This window comes from Pristiophorus japonicus, chromosome 17 (genome assembly GCF_044704955.1).
Source record: "Pristiophorus japonicus isolate sPriJap1 chromosome 17, sPriJap1.hap1, whole genome shotgun sequence".
In the NCBI taxonomy this organism is placed as follows: Eukaryota; Metazoa; Chordata; class Chondrichthyes; family Pristiophoridae; genus Pristiophorus; species Pristiophorus japonicus.
In genome coordinates, this window is record NC_091993.1 from 64,381,593 (window position 1) to 64,398,054 (window position 16,462).

Sequence of the window (16,462 nt, forward strand, 5' to 3'; positions counted from 1 at the left end):
TGTAGTTTTAATGTAACTTCATTCTGGCAGCAGCAACATGCTTCTGGCTTTAAGCCAGGTCTTTGTCCTTCTGAGACCACATGGCCAAAATGGCTGTTCATATACCTGATCATTTTACAGAAAAGAACTCGCCTTCTTTGACTTTATTGGCTCATTTGATAGTCTGTTAACCTTTAATTGGCTCGCTATCCTAGGTCCTAAAATGTGAAGTTGATTGATGACTTAATGCAATGTGGTCTGTGTTTTCTCAAACTGCAGCCAGGCTGCAGAGCTTGAATTCTCTATCACTCACCTTGTAAATAGTTACACTGTTGACTAGGGGGGGCGGGGAGTGTTGTTATGTCTGTACACTTGTATATACCTTGTACAGCCACCAGAGGCCTCATCCCCTGGAGTCCCAAGGGATCCACAGGTACTTAAGGAGGCCTCACAGGCTGGAGAGGCACTCTCGAGACCTGTAATAAAAGGCTAAGATCACATTTTACTTTGAGCTCACAGTGTCCAGTCAGACACTTCATTCATACACAGCACATTTCAATACCGATCACGAATCACATTACATGTAGCACTATGCAGATGAAAGCAGTACATGGAACGGATGGGAATACATTTACATTTCTTTACGAGTTACTAAACAGTGCAGAGACTTTCATTAGACATGGCACAATACAGGTGTTTTTCAGTACATGGTGCTCGATGTATACAAGCAGATTAACAAGTACAGCTCGAGGGGGGTCTGATTCCATCCCCTGGGTTTACCGTGGCGGAAGAGCCTTAAACTGTGGCTCTTCCCCATCGTGTCTTTGCGCCAACTGCACCAACCATTAGTGCGTTCCTCAGCATGTACTCCTGGACCTTGGATTGCGCCAGTCTGCAACACTCGGCCGTGGACATCTCCTTGCTCTGGAAGACCAGCAAGTTTCGGGAAGACCAAAGTGCATCTTTCACCGAGTTGATGGCTCTCCAGCAGCAGATGATGATGTCTGCCTCGGTGTGCGTCCCTGGGAGCAGTCCACAGAGCACAGAGTCCTGTGTTACGGAGCTGCTTGGGATGAACCTCGACAGCAACCACTGCATCTCCTTCCAGACCTGCCTTGCAAAGGGGTAATCACGAAGGAGATGGATGACAGTCTCGTCCACACCACAGCCGACTCGGGGGCAGAGTGCCGTGTCTCTGAAACCCCGGCTGTGCATGAAGGATCTGACGGGTAGGGCCCTTCTCACCGCCAACCAAGCTATGTCTTGGTGCTTGTGTGAAAGCTCTGGTGATGAGACATTCTGCGAAACGAGTTCGACAGTCTGCTCGGGGAACCATCCGACAGGATCCATCATCTCCTTCTTTTGTAGGGCGTCCAGGATCTTGTGTGCTGACCACTGCTTTATGGCCTTGTGGTCAAAGGTGTTTTCCTTGAAAAGTATACACCCTGACCACAGCGGGTGAACTTGTGGGAGACACTCCTCACCTAGGTTTCCAGGTATAAAAGGGGAGGTCCCACCCAGGGTCAGCATTCCTTGGTCGTGGGAATAAAGGTTAAGGTCACGTAGTGACTGTGTCTGCAGTACATGCCTCATGTGATTTTGTAGTAAGGTGCAGGGACACCACACATGTATTTATATAGTGTTTTTAACGTGGTGAAATGGCCCAAGGCACTTCACAGGAGCATTATGAGATTCAAAAATTTGACACCAAGCCGCATAAGGAGAAATTAGGGCAGGTGACCAAAAGCTTGGGCAAAGGTAGGTTCTAAGGAGCTTAAAGGAGCACGCTGTGTCCACCGATACGCTCAAAGACTTCCGTGAGAGGTGGTGCCGGAGCGACTGGAGTGCATCATCACCCCCGGCAACCACATTTTAATTTGACCATCGTTTCCCAAAAAGTATAATTTGTTAATTTGTCAGTTCTAGTGCCTCTTTAACAAGGGGGCACTTGATTTAAACTTTAGTTACGGAGCGTCTTGAAGGAGGAAAGAGAGGCGGAGAGGTTTAGGCAGAGAATTCCAGAGCTTCATATCATCATAGGTGGTCCCTCGAGCGAGGATGGCTTGCTTCCACACTAAAAGGGATGAGTTTGCAGATGTTCCAGTCCTGAACTTCGTGATCTAAGACCATGCTGTGTGGTGAATTTGTGGGATAGGTCGTTTATAAAAATTGCCAAGAGTAATGAACCCAAATCTGACCCTTGGGGAGCACCATTGCAAACTACCTCCAGTCTGAAAAACTTCCATCCACCAGCACCCTTCCTGTCACTGAGTCAATTCTGTATCCACACCACCACTTTCCCCTTAAATCCATGGGCTTCCATCTTCTTAACACACCTTTATCAACCTTCCCTGTTACCTCATCAAAGAATTTAATTAAATTCGTCAGACACGATTTATCTTTAAAAAATCCTTGCTGGCTTTCCTTGATTAACCCATGCCTTTCCAAATGAAAGTTTAATTTTTCCCTTATAGTGGTTTCCAATAAGTTCCCCACCACTGATGTTAGACCTACTGGCCTTTTCTTGACTAGTGGTGTAACATTAGCAATCCTCCAGTCCTCTGGTACTACTCATGTATTCAATGAGGATTGAAAGATTGTGACCAATGCCTCTGCTATTTCTACCTTCACTTATTTCAGCAACCTGGAATCTGGACCATTAATGCTAATCTTTTTGATACTAATTAAAAATGAATGCTAATCTTTCTTGCTTTTAACCTTTTTAGTAAATCTTCTCGAGCTATTATTATGCTGCAAAGTTGAACGTGCTATCCAATTAGTCCCACTGCTCTGCTCTTTTCTCATAGCTTTGCATTTCTTTTTTGTTTATATCCAACCCCTTTCAGTTAATATTGAATCTGCTTCCACCACCCTTTCAGGCAGTGCATTCCAGATCATAACAACATTCTGTGCAAATATGGTTCTTTTGCCAATTATCTCGAAAAATATTTATTTTTTAAACGCACCAAGTTTAGGCAGTTAAGTGAACTTAGATAAAACGATGAATGGAGAGATATTATGTTTGTGCACAAGTAACTAAGTGAAAGGATGGGGTGCAGAGGAATTGATAACATAAGAACATAAGAAATAGGAGCAGAAGTCGGCCATTTGGCTCCTCAGGCCTGCTCCGCCATTTAATAAGATCATGGCTGATCTGATCCTGGACTCAGCTCCACTTCCCTGCCTGCTCCCCATAACCCTTGACCCCTTATCGTTCAAAAATCTGTTTGTCTAAATATATTCAACGACCCAGCCTCCACAGCTCTCTGGGGTAGAGTAGTCCAAAGATTCACAATCCTCTGAGAAGAAATTCCTCTTCATTTCCATAATAAATGGGCAACCCCTTATTCTGAAACTATTCCCCCAGTTCTAGATTCCCCCACGAGAGATAACATCCTCTCTGCATCTTCCCTGTCAAGCCCCCTCAGAATCTTATATGTTTCAATAAGATCACCTCCCATTCTTCTAAACTCCAGTGAGTGTAGGCTCAAACTGCTTAACCTTTCTTCATAAGACAACCCCTTCATCTCAGGAATCAACCTCGTGAACCTTCTCTGAACTGCCTCCAATGCAAGTATATCCCTCCTTAAATAAGGAGACCAAAACTGTATGCAGTACTCCAGGTGCGGTCTCACCAATGCCCTGTACAGTTGTAGCAGGAGCAGCGGCAGATTGGGAGGAACAGCCAGCAACGTGAGACCTGACCAGAGCGGGAGTACAAAGGGCGGCAGCAGTTTGGAGCGGTGGCAGGTCTGGAGGAGCGCGCTGCAGCAGCGACAACAGTAAGGGACAGAAAGTAAAAAGAATCAAAATCAAAGTGTGACATCACAGCCAAGCACATTAGTGATTGGCTGGTGGATTGGTGAGTATTTTTCTTTTCTTTAAAAACCTTGGGCATTGGTGTAAGTTTGGAACTGCAATTAAATAGATAAGTGATCTTTATTCTCTAAGGAAAATGAATTAATTAAATCAGCTGTTTGCTGAGTAGTGGCTGGGTGTGTTTTGCTAAGATTTAGAGTTTAGTTCTACTTGATAGTTCCGAGTCTAACTAGAGGGATGGCAGGGCAGGGCAGCTCAGTCACGTGTGCAGGAGGTATCTCCAGCTGCACCAACTTGAGCTCTGTGTTTTGGAGCTTGAGCAGCAGCTGGAGTCATTGCGGTGCTTACGCGAGACTGAGAGCTACGTGGATAGAACGTTTCTGGAGGTGGTCACCCCGCAGCTTGAGTGTGCAGGCAGAGAGGGATTGGGTGTCCGCCGGACAGAGAGGAGGACTAGGTAGGTAGTGCAGGAGTCCCCTGACACCATCTCGCTCTCCAACTAGTACTCTGTTCTGAGTACCAGGGAGGGCGATGGTGGCTCTGGGGAGTGCATGCAGAGCCAAATCCACGGGTGGCTCAGTTGCACAGTGGGGGAGGAAGAAGAATGGAAGAGCTATAGTGGTAGGGGATTTGCTAGTCAGGGGAGCAGACAGGCGTTTCCGCGGCCGCAGACGTGATTCCAGGATGGTATGTTGTTTCCATGGTGCCAGGATCAAGGGCATTCTGGGGGGAGAGGGTGAACAGCTAGAGGTTGTGGTCCATATCGGGACCAATGACATAGGTAGAAAGAAGGATGAGGTCCTGCAGGCAGAGTTTAGGGAGCTAGGAGAGAAATTAAAAAGCAGGACCTCAAAGGTAATAACCTCCGGATTACTCCCGGTGCTACAAACTAGTGAATATAGAAACAGGAGGATAGAGCAGATGAATGAGTGGCTGGAGAGATGGTGCAAGCAGGAGTGCTTTAGTTTCCTGAGACATTGGGACCGCTTCTGGGGGAGGTGGTATCTGTACAAGCTAGACGGGTTGCACCTCAACAGAACCAGGAGCAATATCCACACGGGGGGAGTTTGCTCGTGCTGTTGGGGAGGGTTTAAACTAGCTTGGCAGGGGGATGGGAACCTGAAAATAGATTCAGTAGGGAGGGGAGTAAAGCTGGAATTAGAAAGGAAAAATAAAGAAAGTGAGTTTGAAGGAGAGAGGAAACAAGAAGGAAAAAAGGGTAAAAAAAAAAATCTAATTTAAAGGTTCTTTGTCTAAATGCACGTAGCATTCATAACAAAATAGATGAGTTGACGACACAAATAGATACAAATGTGTAATGTATGTATGCCTGGCTTTACCTGCCACCAGGAGGAGCGACCATCGGAAGTCATTAGGCTACAGACACACACGTGCAGCCCTTGAAGGCTTTCTTTATATCCATGTTTAATCCTCACTTTGAGAGCTAATAAAGTAGAGTCAGGTCGCACCTGATTGAGTTCACGGTACTAAGCCTATTGAGTTATTGCATACGCAACATTTGGCGATGAGGCACAATACGAACTTTCACACACACAGACAAAAAATGAGCACCGATTGAATCCTGGAGCGATTCGTGGAGGGAAAAGACTGGGAGGATTTTACAGATCGTCTCGATCAGTACTTTGTGGCCAACAAGACGGATGAAGATGCTGATGCAGTTAGGCGCAGGGCGGTTTTCCTCATGGTTTGTGGTCCAAAAATCTATAGCCTCATAAAGGATCTGCTCTCACCTGCACGTCCAACGGAAAAGACCTATGAGGAATTGTGTGCTCTGATTCGGAACCATCTCAAACCTAAAGAAGGCATCATTATTTCGAAATATCGCTTTTACAAGCATGTTCGTTCTGAGGGCCAGGACGTGGTGGAATTTGTTGCCGACCTGAGACGTCTCGCTGGGCCGTGTAAATTTGGAATCGCGTTGGAAGACATGCTGCGCGACGTCTTTGTAATAGGCATAAACCACGAGGTGATCCTGTGGAAGCTGCTGGCTGCGGAGACTCTGGATCTGAGCAGAGCTATCACGATCGCCCAAGCTTGCCTGACCACGGTCGATAGTACAAAGCAAATATCCTCGCAGAGTCGGAACTCCACGGCAAGTACTGTGCACCAGATTGTGTCGTCGGTTGGCTGAGCTGTACCTCCCAACTGTCCGCCACTGGGCACAAATCCGATTGCACCCTGTTGGCGTTGCATTGTGGGGGCAATCATCGGCCTCATCACTGCCGTTTCAGACAGTATATTTGTAGAGGCTGTGTGAAAATGGGGCACCTTCAGCGGATGTGTTCTCAGCAAGCGTGCTGCGACACATCACATGGATGATGACGACCGATCCGGACCGGATCCGGCAATGCAACCCGAGATACCCGAGGAGGAAGTGTACATTCGTTACTGACAAAGAGCCAACCGATAATGATCGAAGTAAAATTGAATGGCGTGCCGGTATCTATGGAATTAGACACGGGTGCGAGTCAGTCAATTATGAGCCAGAGGACTTTCGAAAAGCTGTGGGACAAAGGCCGTAAAACCCAAGCTGAGTCCAGTAAATGCAAAATTGCGAACCTACACCAAAGAGCTCATACCAGCGATTGGTAGTGCAGCAGTCAAGGTGTCGTACAATGGGGCGGTTCATGATCTATCGTTGTGGATCATTCCAGGCAATGGTCCAACGCTGTTCGGCAGGAGTTGGCTGGAAAAAATTAAGTGGAACTGGAACGACATTAAAGCTTTGTCATCAGTGGATGACGCTTCGTGTGCTCAAGTGCTGAGCAAATTTCCATCGCTGTTTGAACCGAGCCTCTGCAACATCACGGGAGCCAAGGTGCAGATCCACCTGGACTTGGATGCAAGACCTGTCCATCACAAAGCCCAGGCGGTCCCGTACATGATGAGGGAGAAGGTCGAAATCGAACTGGACAGACTCCGTCATTTCACCGGTTGAATTTAACGAATGGGCTAGTCCCATTGTTCCTGTGCTGCAGAGTGATGGCACTGTCAGGATTTGTGGAGACTACAATGTTACGATCAACCGAGTTTCGAAACAGGATCAGTACCTGTTACCAAAGGCTGATGACCTGTTTGCAACACTAGCCGGGGGAAAGTCGTTCACCAAATTGGATCTGATGTCGGCCTATGTGACATGAGAGCTTGTTGAATCATCGAAGAAACTTGTGTGCATCAATACGCATAAAGGGCTGTTCATTTACAATAGGTGTCCTTTCGTAATTCGCTCGGCTGCAGCCATATTTCAGAGAAACATGGAGAGTTTACTGAAATCCGTCCCTAGAACCGTGGTGTTCCAAGACGACATTCTGAACACCTGCACAACCTGGAAGAGGTACTACGTCCTCTGGACAAAGTGGGGCTTGGGCTGAAACATTCAAAGTGTGTCTTTATGGCACTGAAAGTCGAATTCCTGGAAAGGAAGATTGCTGCAGACGGCATCGGGCCGACAGACTCTCAAACAGAGGTCATCAAAAATGCACCCAGACCCTAGAATGTGATGGAGCTGCGTTCGTTCCTTGATCTTCTCAACTACTTTGGCAATTTCTTGCCGAAATTGAGCACATTATTAGAGCCACTGCACATGCTGCTCAGAAAAGGCGACAACTGAGTTTGGGGTGTATCTGAAGACAGGGCCTTCGAGAAGGCTAGAAATCTGCTTTGTCCCAGAAAATTGCTCGAAAATTATGATCCGTGCAAGTGTTTAGTATTAGCCTGTGATGCTTCTTCACATGGAGTTGGTTGCGTGCTCCAACAATCCAATGAGTCAGGCAAACTACAACCCGTTGTGTACGCGTTGAGAAGCATGTCTAAAGTGGAAAGAGCCTACGGCATGGTAGAGAAAGAAACTTTAACCTGCATATATATGGGGTTAAAAAGATGCACCAGTATCTGTTTGGGCTTTGTTTCGAGCTTGAAACCGATCACAAGCCACTCGTCTCTTTGTTTTCAGAACATCAATACCAATGCGTCGTCCCACATCCAGAGGTGGGCGCTGACACTATCTGCCTATGATTATGTTATTTGCCATAGATCTGGCACTGAGAATTGTGCCGATGCATTAAGCCGTATAACGTTGCCCACGCCGGAGGTGGAAACGCCACAACCCGCAGACCTGCTGTTGGTCATGGATACCTTTGAGAGTGAAGGGTTGCCTGTCACTGCTCAACAAGTTAGGATATGGACCAGCCAGGATCCGATCTAATCGCTAGTAAAACGTTGTGTCCTTAGTAGTGATTGGTCGGCCATTCCCAGGGAAACGTGTGATGAGACCAAACCTTACAACCGTCACAAAGATGAACTATCCATTCAATCTGATTGTTTGCTATGGGGTAATCGTGTTGTTATGCTCAAGAAAGGCAGGGAGAGATTTGTATGGGATTTACACAGTACCCATCCCGGTATTGTAATGATGAAGACCATTGCCAGGTCTCATGTTTGGTGGCCTGGCATTGATTCTGATTTGGAGTCATGTGTGCATCAGTGCAACACTTGCATGCTGTTAAGCAATGCACCAGTGGAATCTCCGTTAAGTCTGTAGTCGTGGCCATCCAAACCATGGTCGAGGATTCACATCAACTGCGGGTCCTTTCCTGGGCAAAATGTTTTTGGTGGTGGTGGATGTGTATTCCAAATGAATCAAATGTGTAATCATGTCATCCAGCACATCCACAGCCACCATTCGTGCCATGTTTGCCACTCATGGTCTGCCCGACATCGCTGTGAGCGACAACGGATCGTGCTTCACTTGTTTGGAGTTTCAAGAGTTTGAGACTCAATGGTATCAAACACGCAAGGTCAGCACCATTCAAACCCGCGTCCAATGGTCAAGCGAGAGGGACGTCCAAACCATCAAGCAGAGCCTGCAACACGTAACTCACGGTTCTTTGCAGACTCGCTTGTCATGCATACTGCTTAGTTACAGGACGAGACCCCACATGCTTACCGGGGTCCCCCTTGCTGAACTGTTGATGAAGAGAGGTCTCAAGTCCAGGCTCTCGCTTGTCCATCCTGAAACGATCACGTCAAAAACAGACGTCAACATCACAGTGGTATCATGATCACACTGCCGTGTCACGCGACACCTCTATTAATGATCCTGTGTATGTGCTAAATTATGGTCAAGGCCCCAAATGGGTCACTGGCACTGTTACGGCCAAGGAGGGTAACAGGGTGCTTATTGTCAGGCTCACTAAGGGCGGCAAACATGCAGGAGGCACATTGATCAGACAAAATTGCGGCACACAGACGAAGCGGAATAGCTTGAAGAGGATACCATCAATGACCAACCGATTCATATTCAGCCATTAGAAGACTCTGCTGTTGTCAATGAATCTGGACCTTCAATACCCGACATGGACACTGCCACTCTCATTCGATCGGCTACCCAGCCTCAAGTCATGAATGACTTGGAGAGCTCACCCAGATCTGGAATTGAACTGAGACGATCAACTAGGGAGCAGAAAGCCCCAGACCATCTCAATTTTTAAACAGGACTGATACCAAGATCTTGGGGCGGGGTGGGGGGGGGGGAAATGATGTAATGTATGTATGCCTGGGTTTATCTGCCACCAGGGGGAGCGACCATTGGAGGTCATTGGGCCATAGACACACATGTGCAGCCCTTGTGTATATAAAGAAAGCCTCCATGTTTAATCCTCACTTTGAGAGCTAATAAAGTCGAGCCAGGTCGCACCTGATTGAGTTCACGCTACTAAGCCTACTGAGTTATTGCATACGCAACAAAATGGGTATGATCTGATAGCCATTAGAGACTGGGAGCTAAATATTCAGGGATATTTGACAATCCAGAAGGACAGACAGGAAGGAAAAGGAGGTTGGGAAGCTCTGTTGATGAAGGATGGAATCACTGCAATAGTGAGAAATGATACTGGCTCAAATGATCAGGATGTTGAAACAGTTTGGATGGAGATAAGGAATAATAAGGGGAAAAAGTCACTGGTGGGCGTAGTCTATAGGCACCCTAACAGGAACAACTCTGTTGGTCGGAATATAAACCAGGAAATAGTGGGGGCTTGTGAAAAGGGAACAGCAATAATGATGGGTGATTTTAACCTCCAGATTGATTGGACAAATCAAATTAGTCAGGTTAGCCTTGAGGAAGAATTCATAGAGAGCATAACGGACTGGTTCCTGGAGCAGTATGTAACGGAACCAACCAGGGGGCAGGCTATCTTAGATCTGGTCCTGTGTAATGAAGACAGGATTAATAAACAACCTCCTAGTAAAGGAACTCCTTGGAATGAGTGATCATAGCATGGTTGAATTTCAAATTCAGATGGAGGGTGAGAAAGTTGTATCTCAAACCAGTGTACTAAGCTTAAATAAAGGAGACTACAAAGGTATGAGGGCTAAAGTGGACTTGGAAAATAGATTAAAGTGTAGGACGGTTGATGAACAGTGGCGTATATTTAAGGAGATATTTCACAACTCAAGAAAAATATATTCCAGTGAGGAGGAAAGGGTGTAAAAGAAAAGATAGCCATCCGTGGCTAATTAAAGAAATAAAGGACAGTATCCAATTAAAAACAAGGGCACACAAAGTGGCCAATACTCGTGGGAGGACCAAAGATTGGGAAGCTTTTAAAAGCCAGCAAATATTGACTAAAAAAATGATTAAGAAAGAAAAGATAGACTCTGTGGTTGGGAAAATGTTGGAGTCCATTATTAAAGAAACAGTAGCAGGACATTTGGAAAAACGTAATTCAGTCAGGCAGAGTCAGGATGGATTTATGAAAGGGAAGTCAAGTTTGACAAATTTGCTGGAATTCTTTGAGGATGTTACGAACAGGATGGATAAAGGGGAACGAGTGGATGTGGTTTATTTGGACTTCCAGAAGGCATTTGACAAGGTGCCACAGAAAAGGTTACTGCACAAGATAAAAGTTCATGGGGTTGGGGGTAATATATTACCATGGATAGAGGATTGGCTAACTAACAGAAAACTGAGTCGGGATAAATTACTAATTCTCGGGTTGGGAATCAGTAACTAGCGGGGTGCCTCAGGGATCAGTGCTGGGACCCCAACTATTTACAATCTATATTAACGACTTGGAAGAAGGGACCGAGTGTAACGTAGCCAAGTTTGCTGACGATACAAAGATGGGGGGAAAAAGCAATGTGTGAGGAGGACACAAAACATCTGCAGGCTAAGTGAGTGGGCAAAAGTTTGGCAGATGGAGTATAATGTTGGAAAGTGTGAGGTTATGCACTTTGGCAGAAAAAAGGAAGAGCAAGTTATTATTTAAACGGAGAAAAATTGCAAAATGCTGCAGTACAGTGGGACCTGGGGATCCTGGTGCATGAAACACAAAAGGTTAGTACACAGGTACAGCAAGTGATCAGGAAGGCCAATGGAATCTTGGCCTTTATTGCATCGGGGATGGAGTATAAAAGCAAGGAAGTCTTACTACAGTTATACAGGGTATTGGTGAGGCCACACCTGGAATATTGCATGCAGTTTAGGTTTCCATATTTAAGAAAGGATATACTTGCTTTTGAGGCAGTTCAGAGAAGGTTCACTAGTTTGATTCCGGAGATGAGGAGGTTGACTTATGAGGAAAAGTTGTGTCGGTTGGGTCTCTACTCATTGGAATTTAGAAGAATGAAAGGTGATCTTATCGAACGTATAAAATTATGAGGGGGCTTGACAAGGTGGATGCAGAAAGGATGTTTCCACTGATAGGGGAGACTACAACTAGGGGGCATAATCTTAGATTAAGGGTCCACCCATTTAAAACTGAGATGAGTGGGAATTTTGTCTGTGAGGATTGTAAATCTGTGGAATTTGCTGCCTGAGAGAGCTGTGGAAGCTGGGTCATTGAACAAAATTTAAGATTGAGATAGACAGTTTCTTAACTGATAAGGGAATAAGGGGTTATGGGAAGCGGGCAGGGAAGTGGACCTGAGTCCCTGATCGGATCAGCCATGATCGTATTAAATGGTGGAGCAGGCTTGAGGAGCCGTATGGCCTACTTCTGCTCCTATTTCTTATGACTTCCCTAGGTTTATACTCCAACCCCTTGCAATAAAGGCCAACATTCCATTTGCCTTCCTATTTACTTACTGTACCTGAATGCTAGGTTTTTGTGTTTCATGTACACTCCCAGATCCCTCAGTACCGCAGCATTTTGTGATCTCTCCCATTCAAATAATAATTTGCTTTTTTATTTTTCCTACCAAAATGGATAATCTCACATTTTCTCACATTATACTCCATATGCCAAATTTTTGTCCACTCACATAGAATCTGCAAAGGGATATAGATAGGCTTTGTGTCCTCCTCACAACTTGCTTTGTATCATGAGCATATTTGGCTACAGTAGACTCTGTCCTTTCATCCAAGTCATTAATATAGACTGGAAATAGTTGAAGCCCCAGCACTGATCCCTGTGGCATCCCACTAGTTAGTTTGCCAACCTGAAGATGACTCATTTATCCCAACTCTCAGTTAGTTAGTTAGCCAATCCTCTATCCATGCAAATATATTACCCCCAACTCTGTGAGCTCTTATCTTGTGCAATAACCTTTTATGTGGCACCTTATCGAATGCCTTCTGGAAATCCAAATACACAACATCTACTGGTTCTCCTTTATCCACTCTGCTCGTGACATCCTCAAAGAACTCCAGCAAATTGGTCAAATATAATTTCCCTTTCATAAAACCATGCTGCCTCTGCCTGACTATATTATGATTACAGCTGAGCCACTTGGCCCATTGACAAAGAATTTGCGCGTGTACCCTTGCAACTAAATGGAATGCCATCCAACAACTGGGTATCATCATCATAGGCAGTCCCTCAAAATCGAGGAAGACTTGCTTACACTTAAAGTGCGTTCTCAGGTATTTGTTTACCTTGCCATCTTATAAAGTTTGATGTGCCGTACAAACATGAGAGATTAAAACTTTGCATGGCACGTCGTGTCCAAACTGCCTGACTCGGTCTCCTGCGGCTCTCCCAATTTCCAAACCAGGTCAATAATTTGCCTTCAATTCCATGAGCTTCAACAGTAACTAACTGGGGCTGAAATTGCCGCTCGCCTTAAAGCCTGTTACCACTGCAAATTGACGGCCACATTGTGGCGTGGAGTGACCGCCGATTTTTTGTGGAATGGCCGCTGATAGCCCAATCGCCCTCCCGAGGTTTCCTGGCGGAGCCCCGATCACCCACTCCGCCCCACTGCTGCCGATCCGTAGTAAGTGCGTCATCACCGTGCGCACCGCCAATTTACCGCTCCCCTCCCCCCCAACCCCACCGATGGCGACTTTCCCCTCGGAAAATCTTCGGCACGCCGAGCGATGCTAAAGCCTGATTTTTCCTGCTTGTCCAGTGAGACTGTGACCTTTTGCAATGGAGATATGGCTTCCCTTAAAGGGGAGGGCGCACTGCCACTGCCGCTATGTTTTTTTTTGTTGGTTGACTGCCATGTCAGACTGACAATTATGCCCTCGGGTTCGGCTGATCCGCCAGCAGACAGCCTGGCACTTTGTCTTGGGTGCCAGGCCGCTGGCCTGGCTGATATCCTCCCTGGTGGCCCAGTGGGCTGAAGTTTTGAAATCGCGCAGGTACTCCCCTTTAAGTGAAGGAGGAGAGCAGTGGTGACACGGCGCCGCGATGACGTCATCGCGTCAGTCACTCCGCACCGTGCCCAACTTCTCCCCCTCAGGTGTTGCCTCTTCCACGTAACCGCAACTCAAGTGTTGTCACCGCCCCCATTAACAGCGACGTCCTCATCCACGTAAAAAAAAACACAACAAAGAGCAGAATTTCGCTCAAGAGGCGACCTGAACCGCAGCTGTGGTAACAACCATTCAAACGGGGTGCGGCCCCACTATCTCTTATGTGGGACTTTATCAAAGCCTTCTGGAAGTCTGGAAGTCCATATAAATAACATCCATAGACATTCCCCTGTCCACTATTTCAGTCACCTCTTCAAAAAATTCAATCAGCTTCGTCAGGCATGACCTACCCTTTACAACACTTACACAGATTTTGTTGCCATCTGCAAACCCACTAGTCATACACCCAACACCACTGTCCAGGTCATTAACAGAGACAGTGAAGAGCAGTGGGCCTAATACCGATCCCTGGGGGAACCGCTACGTGACTCCGGCTGAACCACATCCATTAACTACAACTTTGTGGCTGCAGAATTGGAGCCCATTCTTAATTGCTACTGCAATTCTATCTTGTATGCTAACCTAGTGTGAGGTACCTTTATCAATGGCCTTCTCTGAGAGCTGATGACATTGTTGAAGTGATTGAGTGGGAGGTGTAGCTTAATTCACAGCAGTAGGCAGAGTGGTGTTTGGTTGTCATCATTGATTTGGACAGTCCAGTTTTATATCTTCTGATCACTACATCCAGTTCCGTGCTTTGCTAACCAGCCAAACAGAACAGAGTTCTCAACATTTGCATCTTTATCATCGCATCTGCATTTCTGATCTGGATTCTAATTGGTCCATCATTTTAAACAAAAGCAGAAAATACACAGATCAGTCAGCACCTGGTTAATATTTTGGGTGTAGCCCTACCTGCAGTATTAACCTGTCTTAGCTCTTTACAGATGCTAATTTACTAGCCAGGGCCGGTAGTACAATCTTGAACACTCGAAGTGCACCACAGTATAGGCCGACTTCGTAGCCAGCACATAGAGTGTGTGCAGAATCAGAAGGCCGACAGATTCCGAGCAAATGGGGCCAAAGCTGCACAGTGTAAGTGGAGTGATACAGACACTGAGGCCCTGATATTGATGGGGAGGTTGAAATGGGTAACGACGGCAGGAACTCATTTACATTTATTTTGCCCATTTCCCGGCCAGCTGCCAGCCAGATTGAGAGGCTGGCCGGTTGTCGCACGGTAAGGACTGTGCTGGTATGGCACAGCCGGGGAGCGGAGGAGAGGGAGAAATCTTGGGTCAGGGAGAGATCATGGATGGAAGGTTGGGGGGGAGGGAGGAGATCTGAGGCCAGAGGACGATCGTGGAGGTCAGGGGTGGGGGGAGATTGTGGTGTTCGGAGAGATGTCAGGGGAAATAGGAGGCCGGGGGTGATTTCTGAGGTCATGAGGGGGGAGATCGGAGGTGGCGGAGGGGTGGGGGGAGATCGGAGGTGGCGGGGGAGATCGGAGGTGGGGGAGATCGGAGGTGGTGGGGGGGGGGGGGAAGACCAGAGGTGGCGGGGGGAGACTGGAGGGTGGCGGGGGGGATGTTCGGAGGTGGGGCGGGGGGGGGATCGGAGGTGGTGGGGGAGATCAGAGGTGGCGGGGTGGGGGGGGAGATTGGAGGTGGCGGGGAGATCGGAGGTGGCGGGGTGTGAATGTTTGAAAATGTATAGAGACAATGAAGTTGAGAATGTGGAAATTATATATGGACAGTGTAAGCTAACAAAGAATTCATGGAGGAATAGCCATGACATCTCAGACTCGAGACTGCAAAATGTTACAATACTAACACAGCTTGAAAAAAAACCCACAGCTTGCAAAAAACCTCAAGGTCTTATTAGATCATGTTATTAACCTGAAACATTAACAGAAGGTCTTTGTTTAAAATCAGACCATACTTAGGTCGGCTTATGAGTGGACAAAGGGAAAGAGGGATCAAAGAGGATAGGCTGAACTAGGATGTCACTCTAATTGTATCTTGTTATCTTTTACCGAAAATGTATAACCGTCGTCCCTTTTCAATGTAAACTCACTTTGTCCGTAGGAAGTGAATGCAATCTATCACAGTGCATTCCTTCTGTCTGATAAAGTCCTCGATCGAGACTTGCTTTAAAATAAAAGCTTGCTTTGCTTAAAGCACAATCGGTATTCGACTCAGTGATTTCACTGAACCAGATTGAGGGAAAAGAATCCAGAAATCAACATTTGGTGTCAGAAGTGGGATCTCAACGGACGACTGCCGAAAACTTGCGAATTAAGAGCCAGACTAGCCTTGGACGAGACGAGGGGAAAGTGGCCACTGGAGTAAGTATACTTTCAATACTGCTCCAGTTTCCCCCGCTTTCAAAAGTCTGAGGAAAGTTTAGCCACTCGCTGGTTCTCAGGTAGTGTCTGAACGAGATCCAGGACAATCTGGTGAATACCTTTCAAACTTAGAATAGGGATAGAGATAGGGAAATTGCGCGGAAATGCAAACCGAGCGGCGACTCGGGAAGATAGGTTGGAATAGGTAAATTTGGAACCTGAAACAAAGAGAGAGAGAGATTTGGAACCTGAAACAAAGAGAGAGAGAGAGAATCGCAGGGCGACGCGATTCATGCGGCGACGTGGAAGGTAGGGCTAGATAGGATTAGATCCAATCGCGCGGTGATGCAGAAGATAGGGCTAGATAGGGTTAGATCCGATCGCGCAGCGACGCGAACTATGGGGCGACGCAAGATTGCGTGGTGATGCGAACTGTGGGACGACGCAAGATTGCGCGGTGACGCGAACCGCGGGGCGATGCAAGATTGCGCGGTGACGCAAACTGCGGGGCGACGCAAGATTGCGCAGTGACGCGAACCGCGGGGCGATGAAAGATCGCGCGGTGACACAAACCGCGGGGCGACGCGGGGTCGCGATCCATGCGGCGACACGGAAGGTAGGGATAGTTAGAGCTAGATAGGGATAAATCAAATCCG